The sequence below is a fragment of the Phacochoerus africanus genome, chromosome 11, assembly GCF_016906955.1.
Source record: "Phacochoerus africanus isolate WHEZ1 chromosome 11, ROS_Pafr_v1, whole genome shotgun sequence".
Taxonomy (NCBI): Eukaryota; Metazoa; Chordata; class Mammalia; order Artiodactyla; family Suidae; genus Phacochoerus; species Phacochoerus africanus.
In genome coordinates this window covers 10,241,276-10,265,514 of record NC_062554.1, presented here as the reverse complement: position 1 = coordinate 10,265,514, position 24,239 = coordinate 10,241,276, and the positions used below count along the sequence as shown (strand labels likewise).

The following is a 24,239-nucleotide window of genomic DNA, read 5'->3' as shown; positions in this document are numbered from 1 at the left end:
CAGAAGGCCTCCATTCTCCCCGTCCCTCTTTTCCTCCAGGTTTTGAAAGGAAAGGAGAGACCTCGCAGGGAGTGCTGGGAGTTGTGGTCCGAGGCCAAACGCCCTCCTCTTTCGCTCTCAGAGTGCAGTCGCACGCGCAAGGAAGGCTGGGATTGTAGTTTCCCTGGCGTCTTCTCCAACCCCTCCTCGCCGCTTCTCGCGCCTCTCCTCCGCTGCGATCGCTGAGCCAATGGGCTGCGCTCTCCGCTATGTGTGGCGTCACACGTACAGGTCAAGATGGCGTCGGCGGATGGAGCTGAGGTTTTCCCGCGACCTTTACCCTGGTGGGGGGGTGTTACGGGCAGTGGGAAAGCAGCTTCGTGCCGGTATGGCCGTATAGGGTTAGGATCGGATTCCTCAGCGGCTTGGGAGCAATTCTAAGCGGCTTCCAGGCCCGCCAGCCGCAGCTGGAGGAGAGAGAATCCACGCTACGAGACGTGTCACCGTGGACAACGCAGTGGCGCGGACCCGATCTGGAGGAGGCGCGGAATTGCAAGTGAAGAAGGACAATTCGAGCGTTCTCGACTTCGGGTTTCAACCCGTGTCCAGTGGGAATGCTAGTGCTCTATCTGTCAGAGGCAAGAAGGCAAAGGCATTTGTTTGAGGCTCTGCGGCGTGGTAGGTTCACTCTTCAGCCTTTGTTCGTATTTAACTACAGAACAAGTGTGTGAAGAGGGTATTGTCGCTCCTATTTTACAGATGAAAAAAAAAGGGTCCAGTATATAGTTAATGGCTGCCAAAGATCGAAGCCAGTGTCTGCTATTGTTGAAGGTCCATTCGAGTGTTGTGACTGCCCGCCCTTGTAATTTTGTACATAACATCGAATCTGATTTTTCTAAAAAAATGTTCAAGTGGGAAGGAGTGTTTTCTTGTAAAATATTGGGTTAATATTATCCTATGGGGATGTTGTGATGTACAGCGTAGGAGAAGATTGTCTGTCAATTTTGGACCACTGTACAAACGTGAGACTGTACTTGAACGGAGATGTAAATTACGAAGAGAAAATAAATAACAGCATTTGTGTGCTATTTGCTCATTAGCTAAAAATCTTTTCTGAGGCCCAGGAAAGTGGTTATTGTTAAGAACTTTTGGAAAGATGGTGAATGAAACTTTAATATAGTTTAACATACGTTGTTTGAGGTGAGGCTCATAGTATCTTAGTGAGGCAGGTATAATTCAGAGTACCCCCTACTATGAATGCGAAAAACACAGTCAAGAATTCACCAAATTTCACAAAGCTGGGAATTGAAGAGAATTGGGCTTTATAATCCCCGGTCTTCTGACTTCAAGTGTCTTTCTCTATGACGAATGTCAGGGTGACAGGTAGTGGAGTAGAAATGGAAAGACAGGCTGCTTTCCAAAGATAAAACTGACCCTGACCATAATAAGTAGTGTGTGAGCCAAGAAATATTATAGTTTATTCTTGGGCTTGCTAAGTGCCAAGTACTCTTTTAAGCATTTCAAGTATTAATTCATTCCATCCTTAAAACAACTTTATGAGGGAGAAACTAGGTTCTCTAATTACAAATGAGGAAACTGAGGTATAGAAAGGAGGTTAAAAAGCTTGCCCGAAGCTACCCATTATAAGTAAGTTGTAAACCTGGGATTTAAACCAAAGCAGTTTGGCTCTAGAGTCTGCTCTAGATTTGTGGTTCTCAAAACTTCGAAGTTCAAAGAACCAGCTGTGTATTTTGTGAAAGTACACATCTCGGGGAGTTCAGTGGGTTGAGGATCTGGCATTGTCACTGCTGTGGCACAGATTCGATCCAGGAAGTTCTGCGGACCACGAGTGTGGCCAAAAAAAATAAAACAAGGGACACCTTTTGATTGAGTAGGTCTGAGTAGGGCCTAAGGTCCTGTATTTCTAACAGACCCTCAAGTGAACATGCTCTGGCATCAACTGCTGCCTCTAATCTACCACACAGCCTCCCTTTCCTTGTAACCATATTTGTCTTTTGCAGCCAGAAACTGTCTTTCCCAGGCTGCCTCTGACTTTCCATATTCCCAAACGTTTCCACCATTAAATTTTCTTATTTAAGGATCAGACTCAAACCTTACCCTCAAGCATATTATCCTGCCCCACCTTTCCTTCTAGGATGAGACAAGCATTCTTGCCACTGCTCCTATACCACTTACTGTACATCTTATTACAGAACTGAGAACATTTGCGTTATGGTCATTTGTTTGAAAATCTTTCTTTCTTTCTTTTTTTTTTTTTTCTTTTTTGTCTATTTAGGCCTGCACCTGAAGCATATGGAGGTTCCCAGGCTAGGGGTCAAATCAGAGCTGTAGCTGCCGGCCTACACCACAGCCACAGCAATGCCAGGCCCGAGCCCCGTCTGCAACCTACACCACGGCTCACGGCAATGCTGAATCCTTAACCCACTGAGCAAGGCGAGGGATCAAACCTGTGTCCTCATGGATACTGGTCATATTTGTTTCTGCTGAGCCACGACAGGAACTCCCTGCAAATCTTTCTGACCGGAAAGTGAGCTCCGTAAGGAGAGAAGCCAGGTCTGCGTACTCTTGTGGCTAGCACTTAAGAATAATAGCTAATACTTACCTAGGGCTTTCTCTGTTCCAGATGCTATTACATAAACTTATTTAATCTCCACAATAGCTTGATGAGGCACATCGTTACCTCTATTTTATAAATGAAGAAACTAAGGCATAGAGATGTCAAAGTAGTTTGCCCAAAGTGACAAGCTTGTAAGTCTAGCAGGACCACGATTTCAAGCGAAGGTACTTTGACTCCAGGAAATGTATAGTTAAAAAAAAAGAAAAGAAAAAAAAAATGAGATCCACCTTCCATGTACTTCCAAAGAGGAAAAACTAAGACATAGTATTTTGCTCAGCAAGAGTGTAACTACCTGTGGTCTGGGAAAATGTATTAGAGTATAATACCCACCTCAGACTTTATTCTTTTATTCACTCTCTTGGAACAAACCTCTTCAAGATTCCTGCCATCCATCATTCTTATCTTGAAGAACTATATTGGAGAAGGTGGATTTCACCATTTGTGAAAAAGACCTCTTAAGCTTCTATGGTAGCAAATCGAAATGGATAAGACCTTAAGAGATTCATTTGCTTAAAAAACAAAAACACAAAAACAAAACTGAGGTCCAGAGAAGCCAAATGAGGTAACCAAAATCATACAGGAATTTCTTTTTTTTTTTTTGTCTTTTTGCTATTTCTTGGGCCACTCCCGCGGCATATGGAGGTTCCCAGGCTAGGGGTCGAATCGGAGCTGTAGCCACCGGCCTATGCCAGAGCCACAGCAACGCAGGATCCGAGCCGCGTCTGCAACCTACACCACAGCTCACGGCAACGCCGGATCGTTAACCCACTGAGCAAGGGCAGGGACCGAACCCGAAACCTCCTGGTTCCTAGTCGGATTCGTTAACCACTGCGCCACGACGGGAACTCCCCGTACAGGAATTTCATGGCAGGACTGGGACCAGAAACCAGCCCTTTTGACTTACAGCATGCTGCTCTTTCCACTACACCACGCTTAGATTCTTGCTCTCAGAAAGTTTTGTTATCAAACTAGTAATAGCCAAGATGTATGCTAAAAAGGGGAATAGCAAGACCAAACTAAAAAAAAAAAAAAACAAGTAGAACTTCAAATAGTAGATCAAAATAAGTGGATTTGGGGGAGAGAAATGAAAGAAGGAAAGTGAACTGGAGATAACTGGCAATTACATATCCAGGCTCATTGGAGGATCAGAAGTGCATTGAACAATATAGAACAGGTTAAAAAGGTAGAAGATCTGGCCACTGCCTTTTGAGTGCCTCCGTTCCTCTCTCCTACTGTCCATTCAGTTCTGTAGTCCCTACTTACTAAGGGGCTGACCGCTTATCTTCATAGGCTGCTGATGAGGCCTCATCACCTGTGTGTAACTGACCTTCTTACCAACCCTCTTTCTCTAAAGGGACCTCTCTGTACTCCTTGCCTTGCCGGTACATCTACCATACTGTCACTGCTGTCAGGGTGAGTTTTCTAAATTTCAAAGTCTATGTCAAAAAAAGGGGGGGGGGGGGGCTGGGACAGTTTGCATTGTGGCTCAGCAGAAACCAACAGACTAGTATCCATGAGGACACAGATTCAATCCTCATGGATGCTGTTGGGGTAAGGATCCATCTTTGCTGCAAGCTGTGGTGTAGGTCGCAGATTTGGCTTGGATCCCATGTTGCTGCAGCTATGGTGTAGGCTGGCAGCTGCAGCTCCAATTCAACCCCTAGCCTGGGAACTTCCATATTGCCGCAGGTGAGACCCTAAAAAGAAAAAAGAAAAAAAAGCATCTGCCCCCTGCCTAAAACTTGGGAGGCTCCCAGATACTAACAGAATAAAATTCCAGCTTTTTAATAAGCAAACCCATGTTAATTCAAAGAAATGTCCTTCCACATCTAACCTGCTCCTGGAGCACTGCTGTCACCTCTTAATCTTATGTAAAATCCAGGGTTTTCCTTAAATTCATGGCTTCCCTTGAAGTTCTTTCAAATGGAGTTCTTTCTTCTCCCCCCCATCTTCAATATTCTGAACCAGAAGTAGAGGCTGGCACTCTTCTGACTTGTCACTACTATCTGTATTAAAGCTTTCACCGTCAAGCCATGTAGACTCCATTCCACCCTCATTCCATCACTCCAGGGAGGAAAGGATCTTAAGGAGAAGACTTTTTGAATTTTTTTTATTAAAGTATAGTTGAGGGAGTTCCCGTTGTGGTTCAGTGGATGATGAGTCAGACTGAGAACCATGAGGTTTCGGGTCCGATCCCTGGCCTGGATCAATGGGTTAAGGATCCCGCGTTGCTGTGGCTGTGGTGTAGGCCAGCAGCTGTAGCTCCAATTCGACCCCTGGCCTGGGAACCTCCACATGCTGCAGGTGTGGCCCTAAAAAGACAAAAAAAAAAAAAACACAGTATAGTTGATTCACGATATTGTTCCAATTTCTGTACAGCAAAGGGACCCAGTCACATATATATATATGTATGTACATTCCTTTCCTTGTGTCATCTTCCATCATGCTCTGTCCCAAGAAGAAGATTTTTAATAGTCTGCTGTCATCAGCTTAGGTTGCCCCATTGTTTTCTTGGCCTGTGTACCCCTCGGAAAGCTATCAAAACCTTTCTCCAGAATTGCCCTTCATCCACACATGTCTGTGACCACATCCTGTCCTTTGTTTCCCAGAACTGTTCCACCTCTGAGATCAGTAGCCAAGGGATTTCACATGCGAAAAAAATTTTCTTTTCCTGCAGAACTGCTTTATCCTCACCAGACCTGCTCTTCAACCTCCGTGAAATCCGCAGTTAACAGTCTCCCGGTTCTACATCAGTGCCCTCCGGTTTTGCTTCCCCCCCTTTCTACCCTGGACTCCGTGGTGATTTATTCTTTTTTAAGTTTATTTTATTTTGTTTGCATCTTAGGGCCGCACCCGAGGCATTTGGAGGCTCCCAGGCCAGGGGTCAAATCTGAGCTACAGCTGCCAGCCTACACCCCAGCTCCCAACAACACCGGATCCTTAACGCACTGAGCGAGGCCAGGGATCGAACCCACATCCTCATGGATCCCAGCTGGGTTCGTTAACCACTGAGCCACGATGGGAACTCTTCCAGGATGATTTCTTGCAAACTCATTCTCATCAGCACCTTCAGGTCCATTCAGCCGTCTCTGTCCTTCCACACAAACCCTAAAACAGCCCCCAACCGTAGATCAGTCTCTTCCTTATATTCCTCCCCATGTTGATACGTCCTTTAACTATTAGTGCATAATACATTATCCCCAACCTTCATGACTTAAAACAACTACATATTTTAATTTCACCGTTTTTGCAGTTTCTATGGGAATCAGGAGTGGCTTAGGTGGTTGGCTTGGGCTCTAAGCGGCTGCAGTCATCTGAAGGCTGACTGGGGCTGGAGGATCAGCTTCCAAGGTAGGTGGGTCGCTCACACTGGCAAGTTAGTGAGGCAGGAGGTCACATATGGACTTTCTTGTAAGGCTATGGGAGCATCCTTGTGACATGGTAGCTGGCTCAAACAATTTATTTTGCTCACAAATCTCCAGTTTGGGGAGGGTTTAGTGGGCACAGCTCATCTCTACTCCTCGGGACATGACTTGGAGCAACTTGAAGTCTAGGACCTGCAATCATCTGAGGGCTCATTCATTCCGATGATTAGCAATGGGTGTTGGTTGTTGCCTGGAATCTGCTGGGATTATCAGTGAGAACGTCCTCATGTGGCATCTCCATGTGGCCAGATTCCTCGGGGGAGGGACTGGAGAGAAAGAAACAAGAGGAAACTATCATTTTTAAAGTTCTTCCTTTTCTTTCTTTCTTTCTTTTATTTTTTGGCTGTACCTGCAGCATGCAGGTTCCTGGGCCAGGAGTCGAATCTGAGCCATAGTATCTGTGACCTACGCCACAGCCGTGGGCAGTGCTGGATCCTTTACCTGCTGCACCAGTGGGTAAAGGATTGAACCCACGGGGGTTGAACCTGTGCCACCACAAACAAATGCCAAATCATTAACCTGCTGTGTCGCATTGGGAATGCCTAAGAAGTTTTTGTTTGGGGGTCTTGGGGGGGGGGTGGCCACGCCCACAGCATGTGGAAGTTTCCAGGCCAGAGACAGAAACCCTGCCAAAGCAGTGACCCCAGACACTGCAGTGACAACGCTGGATCCTTAACCTACTTTGCTACAGTTGGAACTCTTTTTTTTTTTTTTTTTGGCTTTTTAGGGCCACACCTGCGGCATATGGAAGTTCCCAGGCTAGAGGTCCAATCGGAGCTATAGCCACTGGCCTACACCACAGACACAGCAAAGCGGGATCCGAGCTACATCTGTGACCACCACAGCTCACAGCAACGCCAGATCCCTAACCCACTGAGCGAGTCCAGGAATTGAATCTGTGTCCTCATGGATGCTAGTCAGATTCGTTTCTGCTGAGCCATGGTGGGAACTCCCTGCAGTGGGAACTCTTGAAACTATATCATTTTAACGATGAAGCTATGGAAGTCAGCATTATTTCTGCCATACTCTATTGGAACAGTCAAGCCCACCCAGGTTTAAGGGGAAGGGACATAGATTCCTTTCTTTTTTTTTTTTTTTTTTGTCTTTTTGCCATTTCTTGGGCCGCTCCCTCGGCATATGGAGGTTCCCAGGTTAGGGGTCCAATCAGAACTGTAGCTGCCAGCCTACGCCAGAGCGACAACAATGCAGGATCCGAGCCGCATCTGCAACCCACACCACAACTCACGGCAACGCCGGATCGTCAACCCACTAAGCAAGGTCAGGGACCGAACCCACAACCTCATGGTTCGGAGTCGGATTCGTTAACCACTGCGCCATGACGGGAACTCCCATAGATTCCTTTCTTTAGGGAAGAGTAGGGTTCTGAAAGAACGTGTGGGAGCAGCAATATTGCTACGGCCATTTTCAGGAAATGTGCTCTCTCTACAACAAATTGTATGCCTCTCACGTGCCAAACACACTCATCCCTTCCCCCCAGAACCCAGAGTCTCTTCTCATTACGACAGCAGGCCTGGCTGCTCAGAGGCTAGGAGGTTGCCGTCATACTGTGAAGTTCCACGTATGTAGAGTTCAGAAGCCACCAAATATTATCTATTAGTTATAGAAGTCTGAAAAGTAAATACCTCTAGGGGAGCAGCTGCTTGAATGGAACATGTAGGAAGCTATAACTGTTCTATAGCTTGGTCTGGGTAGGGAGTATATGAGTCTCTACACACATTAAAGTTTACCAAGCTGTACAAGTACGACTGTGTCCTTTAACCTCCAGGAATATGCTTTTGATAAGTGGAAGAAGCATGTACGTGCAAAGTGGTTTTTAAATAATAGTAGTAATGAAAGAAAACATGCCAAAACAATAACATATTAGAGTGGTAGCACCCTAAGTGATTCTTTTTCCTTTACTATACTTCCCGTGTTTTCCTTTCAGTGTTTACATTATTGTTATGATTTAATGTATTTAGTAAAACTCCTTCACATCTTACTGAGACTATGTCGTTCTCTGAAGTATAGAGAGAAGCTACAATAAAGAAACCGCTGCCATCAGTTGCCCAGTGATTCTGGTTAAGGTCATAGATCCTTAGAGTTAGAAGAAACCTCAGAGATACTCACTTGAATCCCCTGTTTTACAGAAAAGGCGCCTGAGACCCAGGCCAGTGAAATAACCCGTACAAAATCGTACAGGAACCAGGGAGCAGGTCTCTTGATTTTCAGGCTAACGTTTCCTGTACCGATTGAACCAATCATTTAAGATCTGGATTTTGGTGAGAGTGTCTGCTTTCCTAAAAACCCAGCCTCAAGTTCAAGGTGATATCCAGCCTCCCACTGCTAATTCAGATTAAAGCAGTTATCTTGTCTGTTGGGAAAGTGATGTTCTTTAAAAAAAAAATGCTAAGGGGTTCCCGTGGCGCAGTGGGTCAAGGATCCAGCATTGCTGCAGCTGTGGCAGAACAATGAATATTAAAAACTAACATCATAGCCCTTTAAATCCTCCCCTTTCCCATCCTGGTAAGCAACTTAGTGAATAAATGCAAAGGACTAAATGAAATGGGCCAGCGTTTATTTCTTTTGGGTATCAGCTTATCCGTTCAATGAATGGCGGCCCCGAATATATGAAAATGAATGAGGTACAACCATCATCCTCCTGGAGCTCTTGGTTGAGTGGGGAAGGTAGACACCTGTAGGTGGCTCCATATACCGTAGGGGAGCAAGAAGACAGAAAGTTCACAAAGGTGTTTAAGAAGTGATATGGGATCAAGGATAAAAGGATTATTTCCGTCACAGAAAGCTTCTTAACAGAGGCAGCATTTGGACCGGGCCTCAGGTTAACAGGGTTTTACCAGGCAGAGAAGTAAGGAGAGGATAATAAGGATGTCTCGGCAGAGGAAATAGGAAAGAAGGCATGGAAGCATAAAAGGACACGTAGAAGCCAGAGTTCCCGTTGTGGCGCAGTGGTTAACGAATCCGACTAGGAACCATGAGGTTTTGGGTTCGACTCCTGGCCTTGCTCAGTGGGTTAAGGATTTGGTGTTGCTGTGAGCTGTGGTGTAGGTCACAGATGGAGCTCGGATCCCGCGTTGCTGTGGCTGTGGTGTAGGCCGGTGGCTGCAGCTCTGATTAAACCCCTAGCCTGGGAACTTCCATATGTCCCGGGAGTGGCCCTAGAAATGGCAAAAAGACAAAAAAAAAAGGACACATAGAAGCGAAATGAGAGACACCGGGCTCTTGGTGGTCCTCCCCCAGGAGTACTTGTCAGAGCAGCTGGGGGAGTTCTATCAAATTTCAGAAGATCGTGAGGTACACCCTTAGCTCAAAACCTTGGGTGGCCTCTGAGATCTCATCTACCCCCTTAATAATTACCACAGTACCCACGAGAGAGCTCCATACCTAGTAACACAATTACTGCCATTTAATCCGCGCTGGAACCCATGTGGCAAAAATATTGTCTGCGCTCTGGATGGTGATTTGACACTGATTAATGACCTGAGCGTTAGGAAGCCACAGGGAATTACAAATGAAAATCGAAATAAAGACATACTCTCACCCATTCCGTTTTCCCTAGTTCATTCTTGAAAAAGAAAAAAGAAGGTTAGGTTCACCCGAGGGCTGAGGTGCCTCAGGTGAGGCGCTGATGGTGATCAGTAATTATCCGAGGTGAGATCCAAGATATTTCATAAAGCTGGAAGTAATAACCCCGTCGGAAATGGAGCGCCGTGGTCGTGGGGGAGGGGAGATGAATCCAAACATCACATCCAACTTGTCTTCACCTCAGAGAGTTTCCAGCTGTTTATGACGTCCTGCTACGATTTGCCAGAGATGAAACGCCTTTTGTTTTTAAACGCTGCTCCAGCCAGCGGAGTGAAGGGCTTGGAGCCGTATTCTCTTTCAAAAGGTGTTGAGCCCTTGCGAAGTCTGCAGAGAAATGGTAGAAGGTGTCTGCTTTCTCGTCGGTTCCAGTGAAGGTTTTTCCCCTCGTAAACCTGGGATGGATCACTCTTTTCGAAGGGAGCCAGTGGAAGACCAGGTCAGGTCTCTCATGGGTTGAAAGGGCACTTGTTGAGATGCTGAGGGCTTTAAACCTGTCACGTCGAGGCCAGCAGTTCAAATCCAAGCCTTGCTCGAGGCAGAGGTAATAAAGGAACGCACGCTTTTAGAGAGCCTGGGAATAAATGTGTTGAGAAATCATTGTGGAAAGGAAATGGTGCAAATAATGCTTGTATGAGTGGGCATTCTCATGTACACACCCACACCCCACACACACACACACACACACACTCTGAGCTGAAGTGTACAAGGCAGTCAGGGGTGGTAGCAGTTATCTCACCAGCTTCGCAGGTGTTTGAGTTCTGAATCCCCAGCACTGTTGAGTGAATTACTGAAGGGTGTGTTGAAGGTGAGAAAACAGGGGTGTGGACATGTGGCCGAGTCTTCCCGCAGTCACCCCGGACTGCCTGAGGTCCCCCAGGCAGGCCTTACACCTGCATGCTCTGCCCTGGGGCTGTTCTCCTTCCATTCTTCCTCTGCTTTCCACTCTGTGGCCTTTGGAAGCCTATCAACATTCTTCTTCACTTTTTTTTTTTTTTGTCTTTTTAGGGCTGCACCCACAGCCTATGGAGGTTCCCAGGCCAGGGGTCTAATCAGAGCTGTAGCCGCTGGCCTACACCACAGCCACAGAGACAGAGGGTCCTTACCCCACTGAGCGAGGCCAGGGATCCAACCCACGTCCTCATGGATGCTAGTCGGGTTCGCTAACCGCTGAGCCACCGCAGGAACTCTGAAATCCTCCTTAATCTTTATAGTCCATCTCAAATGTCTCTTGAACATAATTCTCCAGGCACAGATAGGAGCAGAGCATGTCTTTGGAAGTCAGGAAAAATTGGGTTTGAATCCAGCTCTACCTCTTTCAAGTTCTTAAACAAGTTCCCTCGCTTTTTGGTGCCTCTGTTTCCTCCGGATGGGTTTGGGGGAAGATTTACAGCGATCGCATTTGTCCGGCGCCTGGCTCAGTGACCAGCACAGGAGACATTATCAGTAACTGAGCCCTCATTGCCCTCCTCCCTGTACGCAGCTCAGTGCTTTCAAAGTGTTAGGTCCCTCTGCCTCTGTGTGCTTTAACGTTCCCACCAGACTTCTTCCCCGCTCCCCCCCCCAACCCCTGGCTCCCTCATCAAGTATAATTGCTCCCTCCTCTGTTCCATGGTGCTTTGTTTATGCCTGTTTTCTAGCACTCAGAACCAGCGGACTTGGGCTGTAACTCATTGTATTTCCCTCCCCCTTTGGCCGAAAACGCCTCAAGAGCAGCATCAGCAACTACCTGGGGGACTCGCTTACGACAGACATTCCATAAATGGTTGTCTAATTGAAACAACATTTAACCTTGCTTTCCAGGAGGCAAAGTGAGCATGCCCGCACGTCTTCTCCCGACCCGTGCTGAACAGTCTAAGTAGCGAGGAAATTCCCCTGCAATGAAGCAGGTTCAGCGTTGATTGCTGTCCGTCCAGCCCAAGTGAACAAAGCTTCCTCTTCCAGATGTCTTTGTTTCTCTCCTTCCCAACTCAGCCCAGCCAGAGGAGCATCCCATAAAGGTAACTCAATATATATATAATTTTTTTTTTTTTTGCCGATCTGATTAGAGTGTGAAATACTTTCTTTGGAGAACACGCACAAGAATGAGGTTTTTCTCTGTATTTTGGAAAGGGGAGAAAGTGAGAGAGAAAGAGGAACATTGAAGCCAGAGGAAAATCTGTCCTAGCCAGGAGAAGAACACGTGTGGCCAACACAACAAATACTGTCCTGGGTCAAAACTGCAGAGCCTGACCCATAAAGGACTCCGTACATTTTGCATTGATCTTAGGAAAGGAATGAAACAGAAGCAAAAGCAAACAACAAGCAAAATCTCTTCCCCCAGAGTTCCTGTTGTGGCGCAGTACAAACAAATCCGACTAGGAACCATGAGGTTTCAGGTTCAATCCCTGACCTTGCTCAGTGGGTTAAGGATCTGGCATTGTCGTGAGCTGTGGTGTAGGCTGCAGACTCAGCTCGGATCCTGTGTTGCTGTGGCTGTGGTGTAGGCCGGCAGCTGCAGCTCCAATTCGACCCCTAGCCTGGGAACTTCCATATACGATGAGTGCAGCCCTAAAAAGCAAAAAAAAAAAAAAAAAAAAAAAAACCAAAAAACAAAAATCCCAAAACAAACAAAAAGCTAAAAACCTCTTCCCCAGATGCTATTCTTTGCAATGAGAGCTATACCAACGAACTGGAAGCAACCTAAAAATTCAATCCAATTCAATGCACATTTACTGAATTACTAAGTGCAGGGGTATTGGAGTTATGGAGATATTGATAAAGACAGACTTTTAACCTTAGTCTGTTCTTCTCTCCACTCAATTATCTTCATCCTTGGGAAAAACTCAGTATTTCCATCATTCAACTAAGGAAGCAGAACTACTGAGAATGACAGGATAAGGGATGTGTTTTAGAAATTGGAACTTACGCAGTCGAGGGAGGAGCTGGGGCAGGGCAGCTCTGAAAGCGGAGGGGGCGGGGATCCGTGAAGTCCCAAACCAGTCCCTCCCAGAAGAAGCCAACCACACCCCGATGCCCAGTGGGGCTGTGATGGGGGAGCTGATCGAGAGGGCTAAGGGGGAGCTCTGTGGGTGCACAGCCACGGTCTGGAGCGGGCTCGGAGCTACCACTGGCCAGCAGGGTCAGCTGTCACGAGAGCAGGATGTGGGGTGGAGGAGAGTGACGACGAGCTGGAAGCTGCTGGCCCTTCCACATCTGCTGTGGCTATAACTGACCCCCGTGACTCCAGAGAGCAGTGGCCACTGATTCACTTCTGCTTCCCGAAGCTCAAGCAACTCTCCTTTTTAAATTGAATTTAACCTGGAACCATGCTGTTGCAGCTTAACCAAGCTGACACATAAATTTCCTCCATCACCCCAGAGTCATTTCTGTCTTCTGCCAGTTTCCTACGATGGCCAAGAGGTAGGCTTTTAAGTATCACAGGCCTGGATTCTAGTCCTCCCTAGCTGTGTGACCACAGGTACATTTCATTTCGGGACCTTAGTGCATCAGGAGTCCCTGCTCTGTGCTCCCATAGCCCCCTGCGCTTCTCTCTGTAGTAGCATTTACTTCATTTTCTGTCGCTGTCTATTTAGGCATCCATTTCCTCCCTCCAGACCACAGGCTCAAGCACAGGGATCATATCTGATTCTGCTCTACAGTTATGGTACCGATGGGGCCTGGCACAGCATAGAGGGTCAACAGATGCTTGTCGAGAATGAAGCCTTGAAACAGAGAAGAGAAACTCATCAGACTATCTCAGGCTAATGGCAGAGCCCAGCACAAAGATGTCAAGGCAGCGAGGCCCTTTGCTGTCCCTGTCACACTCTCAGCACTCTGTCCAAACAGGCTCCAGACACCCTTATTTCACAGCTTCTGTCTTAAATGAGTCCACTTCCCAGCCTGTTTTAATCATCCTGATTCCTGGCTCCGGGGCTTGCCTTCTCTTTATCACCTACCATCACCTCTTGATGATATATTACTTGAAGTGGTCAAGCCTGTGGCTCTCTCTCTTGCTTGAAATTTTTTTTATTTTTATTTTATTTTATTTTATTTTTGCTTTTTAGGGCCACACCCATGGCACATGGAGCGTCCCAGGCTAGGAGTCGAATTAAAGCTTCAGCTGCCGGCCTAGGCCCCAGCCACAGCAATGCGGGATCCAAGCCATGTCTTCGACCTATGCCACAGCTCATGGCAACACCAGATCCTTAACCCACTGAGTGAGGCCAGCAATCGAACCTGCAACCTCATGGTTCCTAGTTGGATTCGTTTCTGCTGCACCATGACAGGAACTCCAAATTTTTTTTTTTTTTTTAAATGACTGTACCTATGGCATAGGTAAGTTCCTGGGCCAGGGATTGAACCTAAGCCACAGCTGCGCCCCACATCTCAGCTGCAGCAAGACTGGATCCTTTACCCACTGTGCCAGGCTGGGGGTCAAGCCCATAGCTCTGCAGCTCCCCCAGCTGCTGCAGTCTTCTTAACCCACTGTACCACAGGGGGAACTGCTTAAGCTATTTCTACTTTCTTGGCGTATTTCTCACTTGTATACCTAGTTTCTCAGGTCAGAGATGGAAAATTCTTGCCCTCAGGGAGTTCTCAGGCTGGCCAGCAGCACATTTAAGGAAACCAGCAATTCCAGGACAGAAATTGGTGGTCAAAGGTCTGCTTGAAGTATGCACAGGGTACTGTGGGAGCAGGTGACTGGGGGAGGGGAAAAATGAATCTTGCAAAGAGAAAGGTAGCTGTCAGAGGGAACTATAGTTTGATCTAGGTCTTGAGAAATGGCTTAAGAGATTCCCAGGCAGAGAAAGGGAGGGCTTTCGACTGAAACCAGCTTTGCAGAGGTGCAAAAAGGGAGGGAGCAAGGTCTGGGGGCTGCAGGTGGGCTGGTGTAGTGAGAAGAGCTTGGAAGCACGGTTGGGAAGTGGAGAGAAATGAGCCAACATTTAAAAATTGGGCGGAGTTCCCACCATGGCACAGAAGAAACAAATCCAACTAGGAACCACAAGGTTGCGGGTTTGACCCCTGGCCTCGCTCAGTGGGTTAAGGATCTGGTGTTGCCGTGAGCTGTGGTGTGGGTCACAGATGCGGCTCGGATCTGGCATTGCTATGGCTGTGGTGTAGGCCGGCAGCTGCAGCTCCAATCAGACCCCTAGCCTGGGAACCTCCATATGCCTCGGGTGCAGCCCCCAAAACACTACAGACAAAAACATAAAAAATAAAAATAAGATGAAATAAAATAAAATTGGGCAACATCCCATAAAATTCTGGATCCCCAGCTTCTGTTGAACTATCAGAACACCTGGCCACACCAGGCTGTCATTTGCACACGAGCCCGGTGTTGTGTGTCCTTCTTAGATGCCAGAGGTGTCCTAGAACTTGCTCGTGTCCACCTCACCCTTTGTCATCCCTCTGGCACTCTTGGTTTTCGTTAAGGAAAGAAACAGTCCTGAGCAGTCCTGTCTCTGTGCAAATGGGGAAGTGGGGAGTTAGACCAGGCATTCCAAAAAAATGGGGGCTCACATGTCTGTGGAAGTGAAGAGACGATGTCTTGGAGAACTGTCTCTTAAACCCAGGCCCCTTTGCTCTATTAAGAGTGATGACTTCATGGGGCCGCCCGACGGTTCATGAAACCCTGCAATGTTCACAGGCCATCAAGAAGGAATGCGACAGGCGTGCTGGTCTTAAAAAGGTGTGGGAGACATGTGCATGTCTGGCCAGGGCTTGTCGAAGAGAAGCCAGCACGGCCTCTCAGAGCCTCAAATAGGTGATGAATCAAGTAGGGAGAAATCGAGAGGGCTCAGAAAAGAGCTCGTCCATGGCCCGAAGGCAGCTCATGGCAGTTCTCTGCAGCCGGCGACAGCGTGGAGGAAATGCAGCGTGACCCCCCCCCCCCCGCCCCCGCTTCCAGATTCAGAGCCAGAAGACAAGCTGTTCCCAGGAATCATGCAGCACTGGCCCAGCTTCTCGCTAAGAGGGTTACTGGATCCTTCAGAAACCCCTTGTGGTCCTCACATCCTGGGACTGACTGCACTGCACCTTCCAAGCACTATCGAAGGCCTCCAGGCTTCCCAGCGCCGGGGACTCCTGCTCTCCTGCTCGGAGCTCCTCGCAGCTGGCGGAGGGGCTGCCGCGAGCTCCTTAGGGCCCCTTGTCTTCAGTGATAATTCTCCGCAGCTTGGCTCTGGCTGTCTTACCTCCTCCCCCTGTGTAACTGAGCCTCTGGCTCTGTCAACACCTCTGCTGCGTGCACCATGACATGTGTGAGCCTTGAGCCGGGCAGGAACCCTCGGAGTGAGGTGTGAGTTTCTTCCGAGGCCATCAAAGCCGCCTTTCTGCAGCATGCGAGACACTTTGGGCTCTGCTGGCCAGAAAGCCGAGCCTTCACTAGGGAAGGGGAGAAGGGATCCTTCAATCTTCAGACTGATCTTCCCAGGCCCCATCTTTCCCCACATTAACCCTGCTTGTACCGGCTGAATTAACATACTCTAAAGCACAATGCTAAGCAGGTTCTGTTTCTGATCAAAAGCCTTCACTGTCCTCATTTCCTACCAAATGCAAGCCAAGTCAGCTGCCCTGGCATGCTGGAACTTTCTCAGGATGATCCCACATGCTTTTCTAGGCTTCTCTCCTGCTGTAAACACCAAGCACTTCAGCCGGAATGACGCTTCCCAGTCTCTGCAGACATGGCGCTGTCTTGCCTCAGTTCTCCTCCTGCTTTCTTCCTGCCCATTTCTACCTGTCTAAAGCCCCCTCATTCTGCAAACCTAACCTCGAAGCCACCTTCAGTGTTCTTGATGGCTCCAGTCACATGTCACCCCTTCTTGCTTGAGGTGCCTGTCCTGTTAAACCGTGGGCATAGTCTCCTTATTTTAATTACATGACCCTTTGCCCCAACCTTCTTGGTAGACTGAGCTTAGACAATAGGGGCCATGTATATCCTGTGTCACTATGCCACAGCCAGGATCCAGGGTTGCCGGCAGCTGCAGCTCAGATTCGACCCCTAGCCTGGGAACCTCCATATGCCGTGGGTGTGGCCCTAAAAAAACAAAAGACAAAAAAAAAAGACAAAGAAATACTTATATCACTTGATTGTTTTCCTCCTTCCCATCATATTATTTGGGTAGATTTTAAAAAGAGCCTTGTTGGTACCTCTCAGATAATCCTAGATTCTTCAGCAAAGAAATGGATCTTAGCTGTTAGTTTGTCTAATCCCGCGTTTGATAAAAGGAACCTCTTCCTGACACCCCTGCTTCTCTGTTAGGGGATAATGCAACATAATTTCCTCCTGGGGCCTTTGGAAAGTAATTAGGTCCATCCAAGTAAAACCAAATACCTGGGGCAAGAGAGCAATTTTATATACAAAAGCTTTAGAGTTCGTCCAGTTGTGCCTCCTTGGAAGCCAGGCTGTCTCTTCAAGCAGGTGTTCTCCGGCTGCAGTGGCAGGAAGGGCCCAGTCTGCTGGTAACAGGACTCAGAGCAAGCCGACTCAGGTGTCTGGGTCCCTTTCAGTTGCAACTATCCCACCTTGCACCCCCGTGGCTGCCCCTCCTCCTCCTCCTCCTCCTGGGGGCCATCATATCTCAGCTCCCACTTATCAAGTTTCTGAATATTTCACCCCAGAAATTGGAGGCAACGGAATGTGGAAGAGCAGGTCACGGTCTTTGAAGGCAGTTAAACTGGGTTCGGTTTTCATTTTCTTGCTTAGTGTGATGTGTTAAGAACTCTGGCTCTGGGAGTTCCCGTCGTGGCGCAGTGGTTAACGAATCCGACTAGGAATCATGAGGTTGTGGGTTCGGTTCCTGCCCTTACTCAGCGTTGCCGTGAGCTGTGGTGTAGGTCGCAGGCGCGGCTCGGATCCCGCGTTGCTGTGGCTCTGGCGTAGGCCGGTGGCTACAGCTCCGATTGGACCCCTAGCCTGGGAACCTCCATATGCCGCCAGAGCGGCCCAAGAAATAGCAAAAAAGACAAAAAAAAAAAAAAAAAAGAATTCTGGCTCTGGAGCTGGGCAGAGCTAGGTTCCAATACTGCTCTATCTGTGTGACTAAGGACAAATTACTCTGAGCCTTCATTTTCTAATATGTAAAATAGGGACAATAACACCACCCTCATTGCTTGTTGGTGACCAATGATAAAATACATGGGTATCAGCTAGAATGGCTTTGGCTGCAAGTAGCAAATAAAAACTCAAAATGGCTGAAGCAAGTAGGAAAATGTATCTCACAGAACAAGCCGTCTAGAAGTAGGCAAGTTACAGGATTGGTTAATTCACCCAGGACTCAGATTTGTTCCATCTTTATGCTCTTCCCACCTCAGCTTCTAGGCTTTCCTAGGTTGGCTGTCCTCATGATGATAAGATGACTGCCACAGTCCGACCATCACGTCCTGATGCTACAAAAGCAGAAGAGGGTTATCACTTTTGTGTTTCTTTAAGAGTAAGGAAACCTCTCCCTGGTATTAGCACAGAACCCATCTCTCTCCCCTCAAAGTCTTTATAGATACGACTTCCTCATCGAAGCTCCCTCTCACATCTTTGGTTCGAGCTGGGTTGAAAGCCTGCCTTTAGTCCAATTACTGACACAATAGGATCACCATGCTTGACCAGTCATCTCCTTTCCTTGGGGTTGGATATCTGAACAAAACTAGGATTCTGTGAGCAGAGAAGACGGATGGGATGGTTGTTATGAGGGCAGCCAACAATGTCTGTTACAGCCTGGAATCTGGCACAGAGTAAGCATTAAATGTATGTTAGCTGTTGTTGTTATTAACTCCTATTAGCTGCGTGAACTTACTCAGGTTAGATATCCCCCAGAGGGCCAATTCGCTCAACCTGTAAAGTGGGAATAGAATTATCTAATTTGTTAGATGGCATTAACTTCAATGAGGTGACACAGGCAAAGTCTTTAGTGATTAGTAAATGTGGCTCGTTATTAGAGTTGTTCATAATTATTGCTGGAAGACTTGGGCAGCAGGCTGAGGGCTCCAGCAAAGGTTCCTGGGATTGACCTCAGCCTGAAAAAGTCAAAAGCTTCAGCATGAGAAACAGTTCCTGTCTAATGTTCTATAGCTGTGATTGTGCGTATTGGTTTTGCCAAACCTAATCCTCCGGGAGCATTTACCTGTGCCCAGTTGTCCTTCCTCTGTGTCAGGAGACCCTGTTAAGACATTGAGCCCACTGCCCTGGTGCTCTTGCCTCTAGAGGGCGCTGGAGGCTTCCCCGACTCAAGAGTTTGAGGGCCTAAGACCAAAAACCCAGCCACCACCAAGAGCTCTCACTTCTTGGCCTTTGAGTCCTCAACTGAGGAGGGGAGCTTGATGGGCAGGAACCAGCTTTGTCACAGCACCTAGGACTAAAGCTTTGTCAGATCCAGTTTCCCATCCTAGCTTGACCACTTAACAGCAATGTGACCTCGGGCAAAGCTCTTTATTTCTCTCTAAGTGTCATTTTCCTGGCCTATAGCGTTATAGAATATAGTGCCCATTCATAGCATTATGGTAAAGATTATATTAGATGGTGGTGATACATAAAGCTTTTCAACTTGAGGGAGGCTTAATACACGGTGCCCATGTTCTTATAAGAACTCAATAACCATTTGCTGATTGATTATAGAAGGTGAATTTGTGCACATAGGCTCTTGAAGACAGGGATAATTAACCTAAGTCTAATACTTACACTTTTTTCTTTTTTAGCATATGGAGGTTCCCAGGCTAGGGGTCGAATCGGAGCCACAGCTGCTGGCCTACACCACAGCCATAGCAAGGCCAGATCTGAGCTGCATCTTCAACCTACACTACAGCTCACGGCAATGCCAGATCCTTAACCCACTGAGCGAGGCCAGGGATCAAACCCACAACCTCATGGTTCCTAGTCGGATTCGTTTCCCCTGCGCCATGATGGGAACTCCCCTAATGCTTATATTTTTATGAAAACTAAATTTTCCTAGTAGAGGTAGACATGAACCTTAGCCTTATTTTTACACATGATAATGCTGAGGCTCAGAGAATAAGAAAGTCTGGTTCACTCAGCAAGTTAATGGCAGAGCAGGGATTTGGACCCATGTAACGCTGATGCCAAAACACCATACCCTTCCCCTGACCTATCTTGCCCTCTTAACCTGGTCATTTAATCTGCCCATTTAACCTCCTCAGTGGCCACACCTCCCACGTCCCTCCTCACAGAAGTCTCTCGAGCCCCTGAGTTCCTAGAGCCCTTGCTCGAACCTTTCATCAGTTCACACTTACGAGCACATCCAATGAGCCAGGCCTTAAAGTTGGGCTCACCCTTGACCCTTCTCTCTCCCTCCACTCCTCACTTCTAATAGGTTACTAAGATCTGTCATTTCTGCCTTTTTATTTTTGCTTTTTAGGGCCATACTCTCGGCATATGGAAGTTCTCAGGCTATGGGTTGAATGAGAACTGTAGCTTCCAGCCTACACCATAGCCACAGCAATGCAGGATCCGAGCCACATCTGCAAGCTACACCACAGCTCATGACAACCCTGGGTCCCTAACCCACTGAGCGAGGCCAGGGATCGAACCTGCATCCTCGTGGATACTAGTCAGGTTCATTACTGCTGACCCACAACGGGAACTCCATTTCTGCCTTTTAAATAACCCTGAAGTTGTTACATGCGTCTCTCTCCCCACTACCACCACCATGTTTCAAGCCTCCAACAACCGTCCGTCCGTGTTGCAGCCTGGTACTGCAGCAGCCCTCTGGTCTCCCTGCCCCCATGCATTCTCCAGAGTGATATTTCCAACAGGGGAAGCCGACCATGTGAGTCCTACACCTAAAACTCCTTCAGAGCACGTGGACGCCTCATCTTCTGTCACTTTCCCTTCACATTCTGGATGCTGGTCTCTTGGAATGAGCTGCCATCCCTGAAGAGACACCCTGCCTCTCCCCTCCAAGCCTTTGCATGTGCTGCTTCCTCTGCCAGGATCAATGCCAGCCCTCCTCCCAGGCTTGCCCGGAAAACCCCTCCTCATCCTTCAGGAAAGCACCCCCTCTTTCTCCGCCTCCAACCCACAGCTCAAGCGATCTCGAAGCAACTTGCTCTTCCTTCTCTCATGGCACTGACCTCCCCGGATTGTAACTGCCTTTCTCTTGTCCATCTTTACCACTAGATTGTAAGGTCATGAGTTGAGGGCAGGGTCCCCAACCTATTCATTGCTCTACCCTCGGATAAGTCATGTGCTCAAGTGTTACCGCTGCGCTGGAGTCTTCTCAGTGGAAGCAGGCTCCGCAGTTTCCAATGAAGTTGCTACGGGTGTTGGAAGGAGCCCCAAATAGCCCACATTCGCCTCCCCTCCCTCTGCACCCCCAGAATCCCAACCACGACAGAATAGCATGATGACTTGCTTCCTTGGGGGACTTCCAGCCAGTGGAGCATTTCAATAAACAAACAATAAAAGCGTGGAACAAATGAGGGAGGGAAATGCAGGCCCTCAAGAGGAGGATGGAAATCCGACTTGGCAAGGGGCTGTGAATGCTTCTAAGGCTGATAGATTTATGATTGGGAATTTTGTGTTTCCACATGGACCTTGCCTGACTCTATTATGCTAACAGGCAGGGCCGGATGGAGAGTGAAAGTGATTTGGGGGCGATAGGAGACCTAGATTCTTTTGACTTGGAAAGAGCTTTGAGTTTGTACATTCCATCTTCAAACACAGGGGTTCTAAATGGTCTTAGGGGGGTACAGATGCTTTGTGCACGCATGTGCTCTTTCTCTGCTCTCCCTCTCTCTTACACAACACACACACACACCCCCACCCACACACACCTATATATAAGGAATAATTAAAAAAAAAAAAAAAAAAACTTGGTCACATTCTCATGCTTCCCCAAGAAATCAGATAGATTCACTCAGTGGGTTAAGGATCTGGCATTGCCTTAAGCTGGGGCGTGGGTCATGGATTCTGCTCAGATCTGGCATTGCTGTGGCTGTGGTGTAGGCTGGCGCCTGCAGCTCTGATTCAACCCCTAGCCTGGAAACTTCCATATGCCTTGGGTGTGGCCCTAAAAATTAAAAAGAAAAAAAAAAAGAAAAGCAAGGGAGTTCCCACTGTGACGCAGTGGCTTAATGGTCCAGCTTGTCTCGCTAGAGGCACCTGCGTGATCCTTGGCCCGATCACAGATTAAGGATCCAGCTTGCTGCAGCTGGGGCTCAGATTCAATCCCTGGCCCAAGAAAGTCCATATGACACGGGAGTGGCTGATAAAACAAAACAAAACAAAACAAAGCAACAACAATAGAGACTTGTAAGCATTTTCATTTGCAGGGGCGCTCAGGAGGATTTAAGCATTTCAGATTTTCCTATTTGTCTAAGTCAAACCAGCCATCTCCATTCCAAGTCTCAGGATTCCATTCTTTCCCATTCATGCCTTGACTTTCATCTAAAAAAAACCTGAGAGGGAGTTCCCATCGTGGCTCAGTGGGTTAAGAACCCAACTAGTATCCATGAGGATGCGGGTTCAGTCTCTGGCCTCTCTCAGTGGGTCAAGGATCTGGCATTGCTGTGAGCTGTGTTGTAGGTTGCAGATGCAGCTCAGATTCCGCATGGCTGTGGCTGTGGCTTAGGCTGGCAGCTACAGCTCTGATTTAACCTGGGAACTTCCAGATGCCGTGGGTGTGGCCCTAAAAAGACAAATAAATAAATTTTAAAAATTGAAAAATAAAAAGCCTGAGGAACCTATGGATTCCAGTAACATTATAATTGGGCAGATACGGTATCAAAGTTTGAATCTGATTTTCAATCATATTAGTCCTGAAGCCATAATAGGTCAAAAGTTATTTTAGAGCCAGAGTAGAAGTGCTCAGTTTCTCTGAATGTGCCCAGAACTGAGAGTTGGAAACTCTGAGCTTGCGATTTTCTTTCCATAAGCCTCCCAGAGCAGTCAGAAGCAGCCAACCCATCTCAAAATCCTTGTCCTAATTGTCACCATAACAGTCATTTCAGCAGCAAGTTGGTTTCCCAAAGACCAGTCTTCAGTAGGCGCTGAGCATTTCATCCCAAGTATTCACAAGTGATAATTTAAGTAATTCCTTTGCTGTTGCGTGTCATGGATTTCTAGATCCTGGGAGAAACGGTCCACCAGGGGCCCCAAGGGTCCCTGTGCCTCCTTGTTGAATGTGCCCAACTGCCAGGCCTCGCCCTGCTGGGACACTGGGTCATTTCTATAACTAGGCTCAAAGTCAGTTACGTAGATCAAGGTCACCGCAAGACCGTTGTACAGCTCTTGGCTCCACAAGGTTCTTAGCCCTTGCCCAGGGATCCTCAGTGACCCCGCCACTGGGTAGCTGCCATCTGGCCCCATTGCGTTACTGAATGGGACTCGAGGGTGAGGAAATCAGCTACACACATGTTGTTGTTGCTGCTGTTTGAGATGCTGTGAAACACACCGTCTTTCTCCGATCTGCTGCACGTGTCTGCTTTCGGGGTCTACGTACGGAGTGGGGCGAGGCAGCGTGGAGTCCCATTGCTCCTCGCCCTCTTCCATGAGGTTGGGGCTCTTCCCTGCTACCGTATCCCATTTTCCACTGACAACGAGGTCATTGCTGAGGTCAAGCCGAATCCGGTTTATATAGCAATCCCAGAGCCCCACCTTCGAGGCTCCGTCTCTCAGAGCCACTTTCCACATCAATTACTGTTCCAGCCAGTGGCCACTCAGAGACACGAATCATTCTAGGTCTGGGGTGTCCAGTACAGGAGCCATTAACCACACGTGCCTATTTACATTTAAATTATTACAATTAAATGTAATTAAAGAGGCAGTTCCTCAGTCACGCGGGCCACCTTTCAAGAGCTCAGTTGCTACCTACGCCTGGCAGATACCACATTGGTCAGTGCAGCTAGGACACTTCTGTCATCACAGAACATTCTATGGGACAGCACTGCTCTGGATCATTTCAAGCATAAGGGAATTTAAAGCAGCAAATTGGTGGGCGTATGGGAGTAACCCAAGGAGGAGAGGGCTCAGGAGGGTTAGAAGAGAAAAAGGGAGGAGTTCCCATCGTGGCGCAGTGGTTAACGAATCCGACTAGGAACCATGAGGTTGCGGGTTTGATCCCTGGCCTTGCTCAGTGGGTTAAGCATCCAGTGTTGCCGGGAGCTGTGGTGTAGGTCGCAGGCACAACTCGGATCCTGCATTGCTGTGGCTCTGGCGTAGGCAGGTGGCTAAAGCTCCAATTAGACCCCTAGCCTGGGAACCTCCATTTGCCATGGGAGCGGCCCAAGAAATGGCAAAAAGACAAAAAAAAAAAAAAGAGAGAGAGAAAGGGAGACCAGAACCCTGCTGTCACCCTGGGAAAAACTGGCCCACAGTACCTACTGATCTCCTAAGGGTGCTGCCACTGGAAGTGTCACCAAAAAGGGCAACAAGATGATGGCTTCTTCCTTCCACATGCCTTTCAGTCTCCTGCCAACACCTTCCATCTGGCAAGGGAGGCTTAAAAAAATGCAACTTACGGAGTTCCCGTCCTGGCTCAGTGGTCAACGAATCCAACTAGGAACCACGAGGTGGCCGGTTCGATCCCTGGCCTTGCTCAGTGGGTTAAGGATCCAGCGTTACTGTGAGCTGTGGTGTAGGTTGCAGGTGTGGCTCGGGTCCCACA

At 47.9% G+C, this 24,239-nt stretch overlaps 1 long non-coding RNA gene across 1 annotated transcript; it reads left to right on the top strand.

Annotated features, from left to right (window-relative positions):
- The first annotated feature begins 139 nt into the window (after positions 1–139).
- On the top strand, positions 140–13,617 carry LOC125111794 (uncharacterized). Its single transcript, XR_007130940.1, has 4 exons — positions 140–657; positions 3,972–4,030; positions 11,446–11,642; positions 13,218–13,617. It is a non-coding gene; the product is annotated as an uncharacterized LOC125111794 (long non-coding RNA).
- Positions 13,618–24,239: the final 10,622 nt, after the last annotated feature.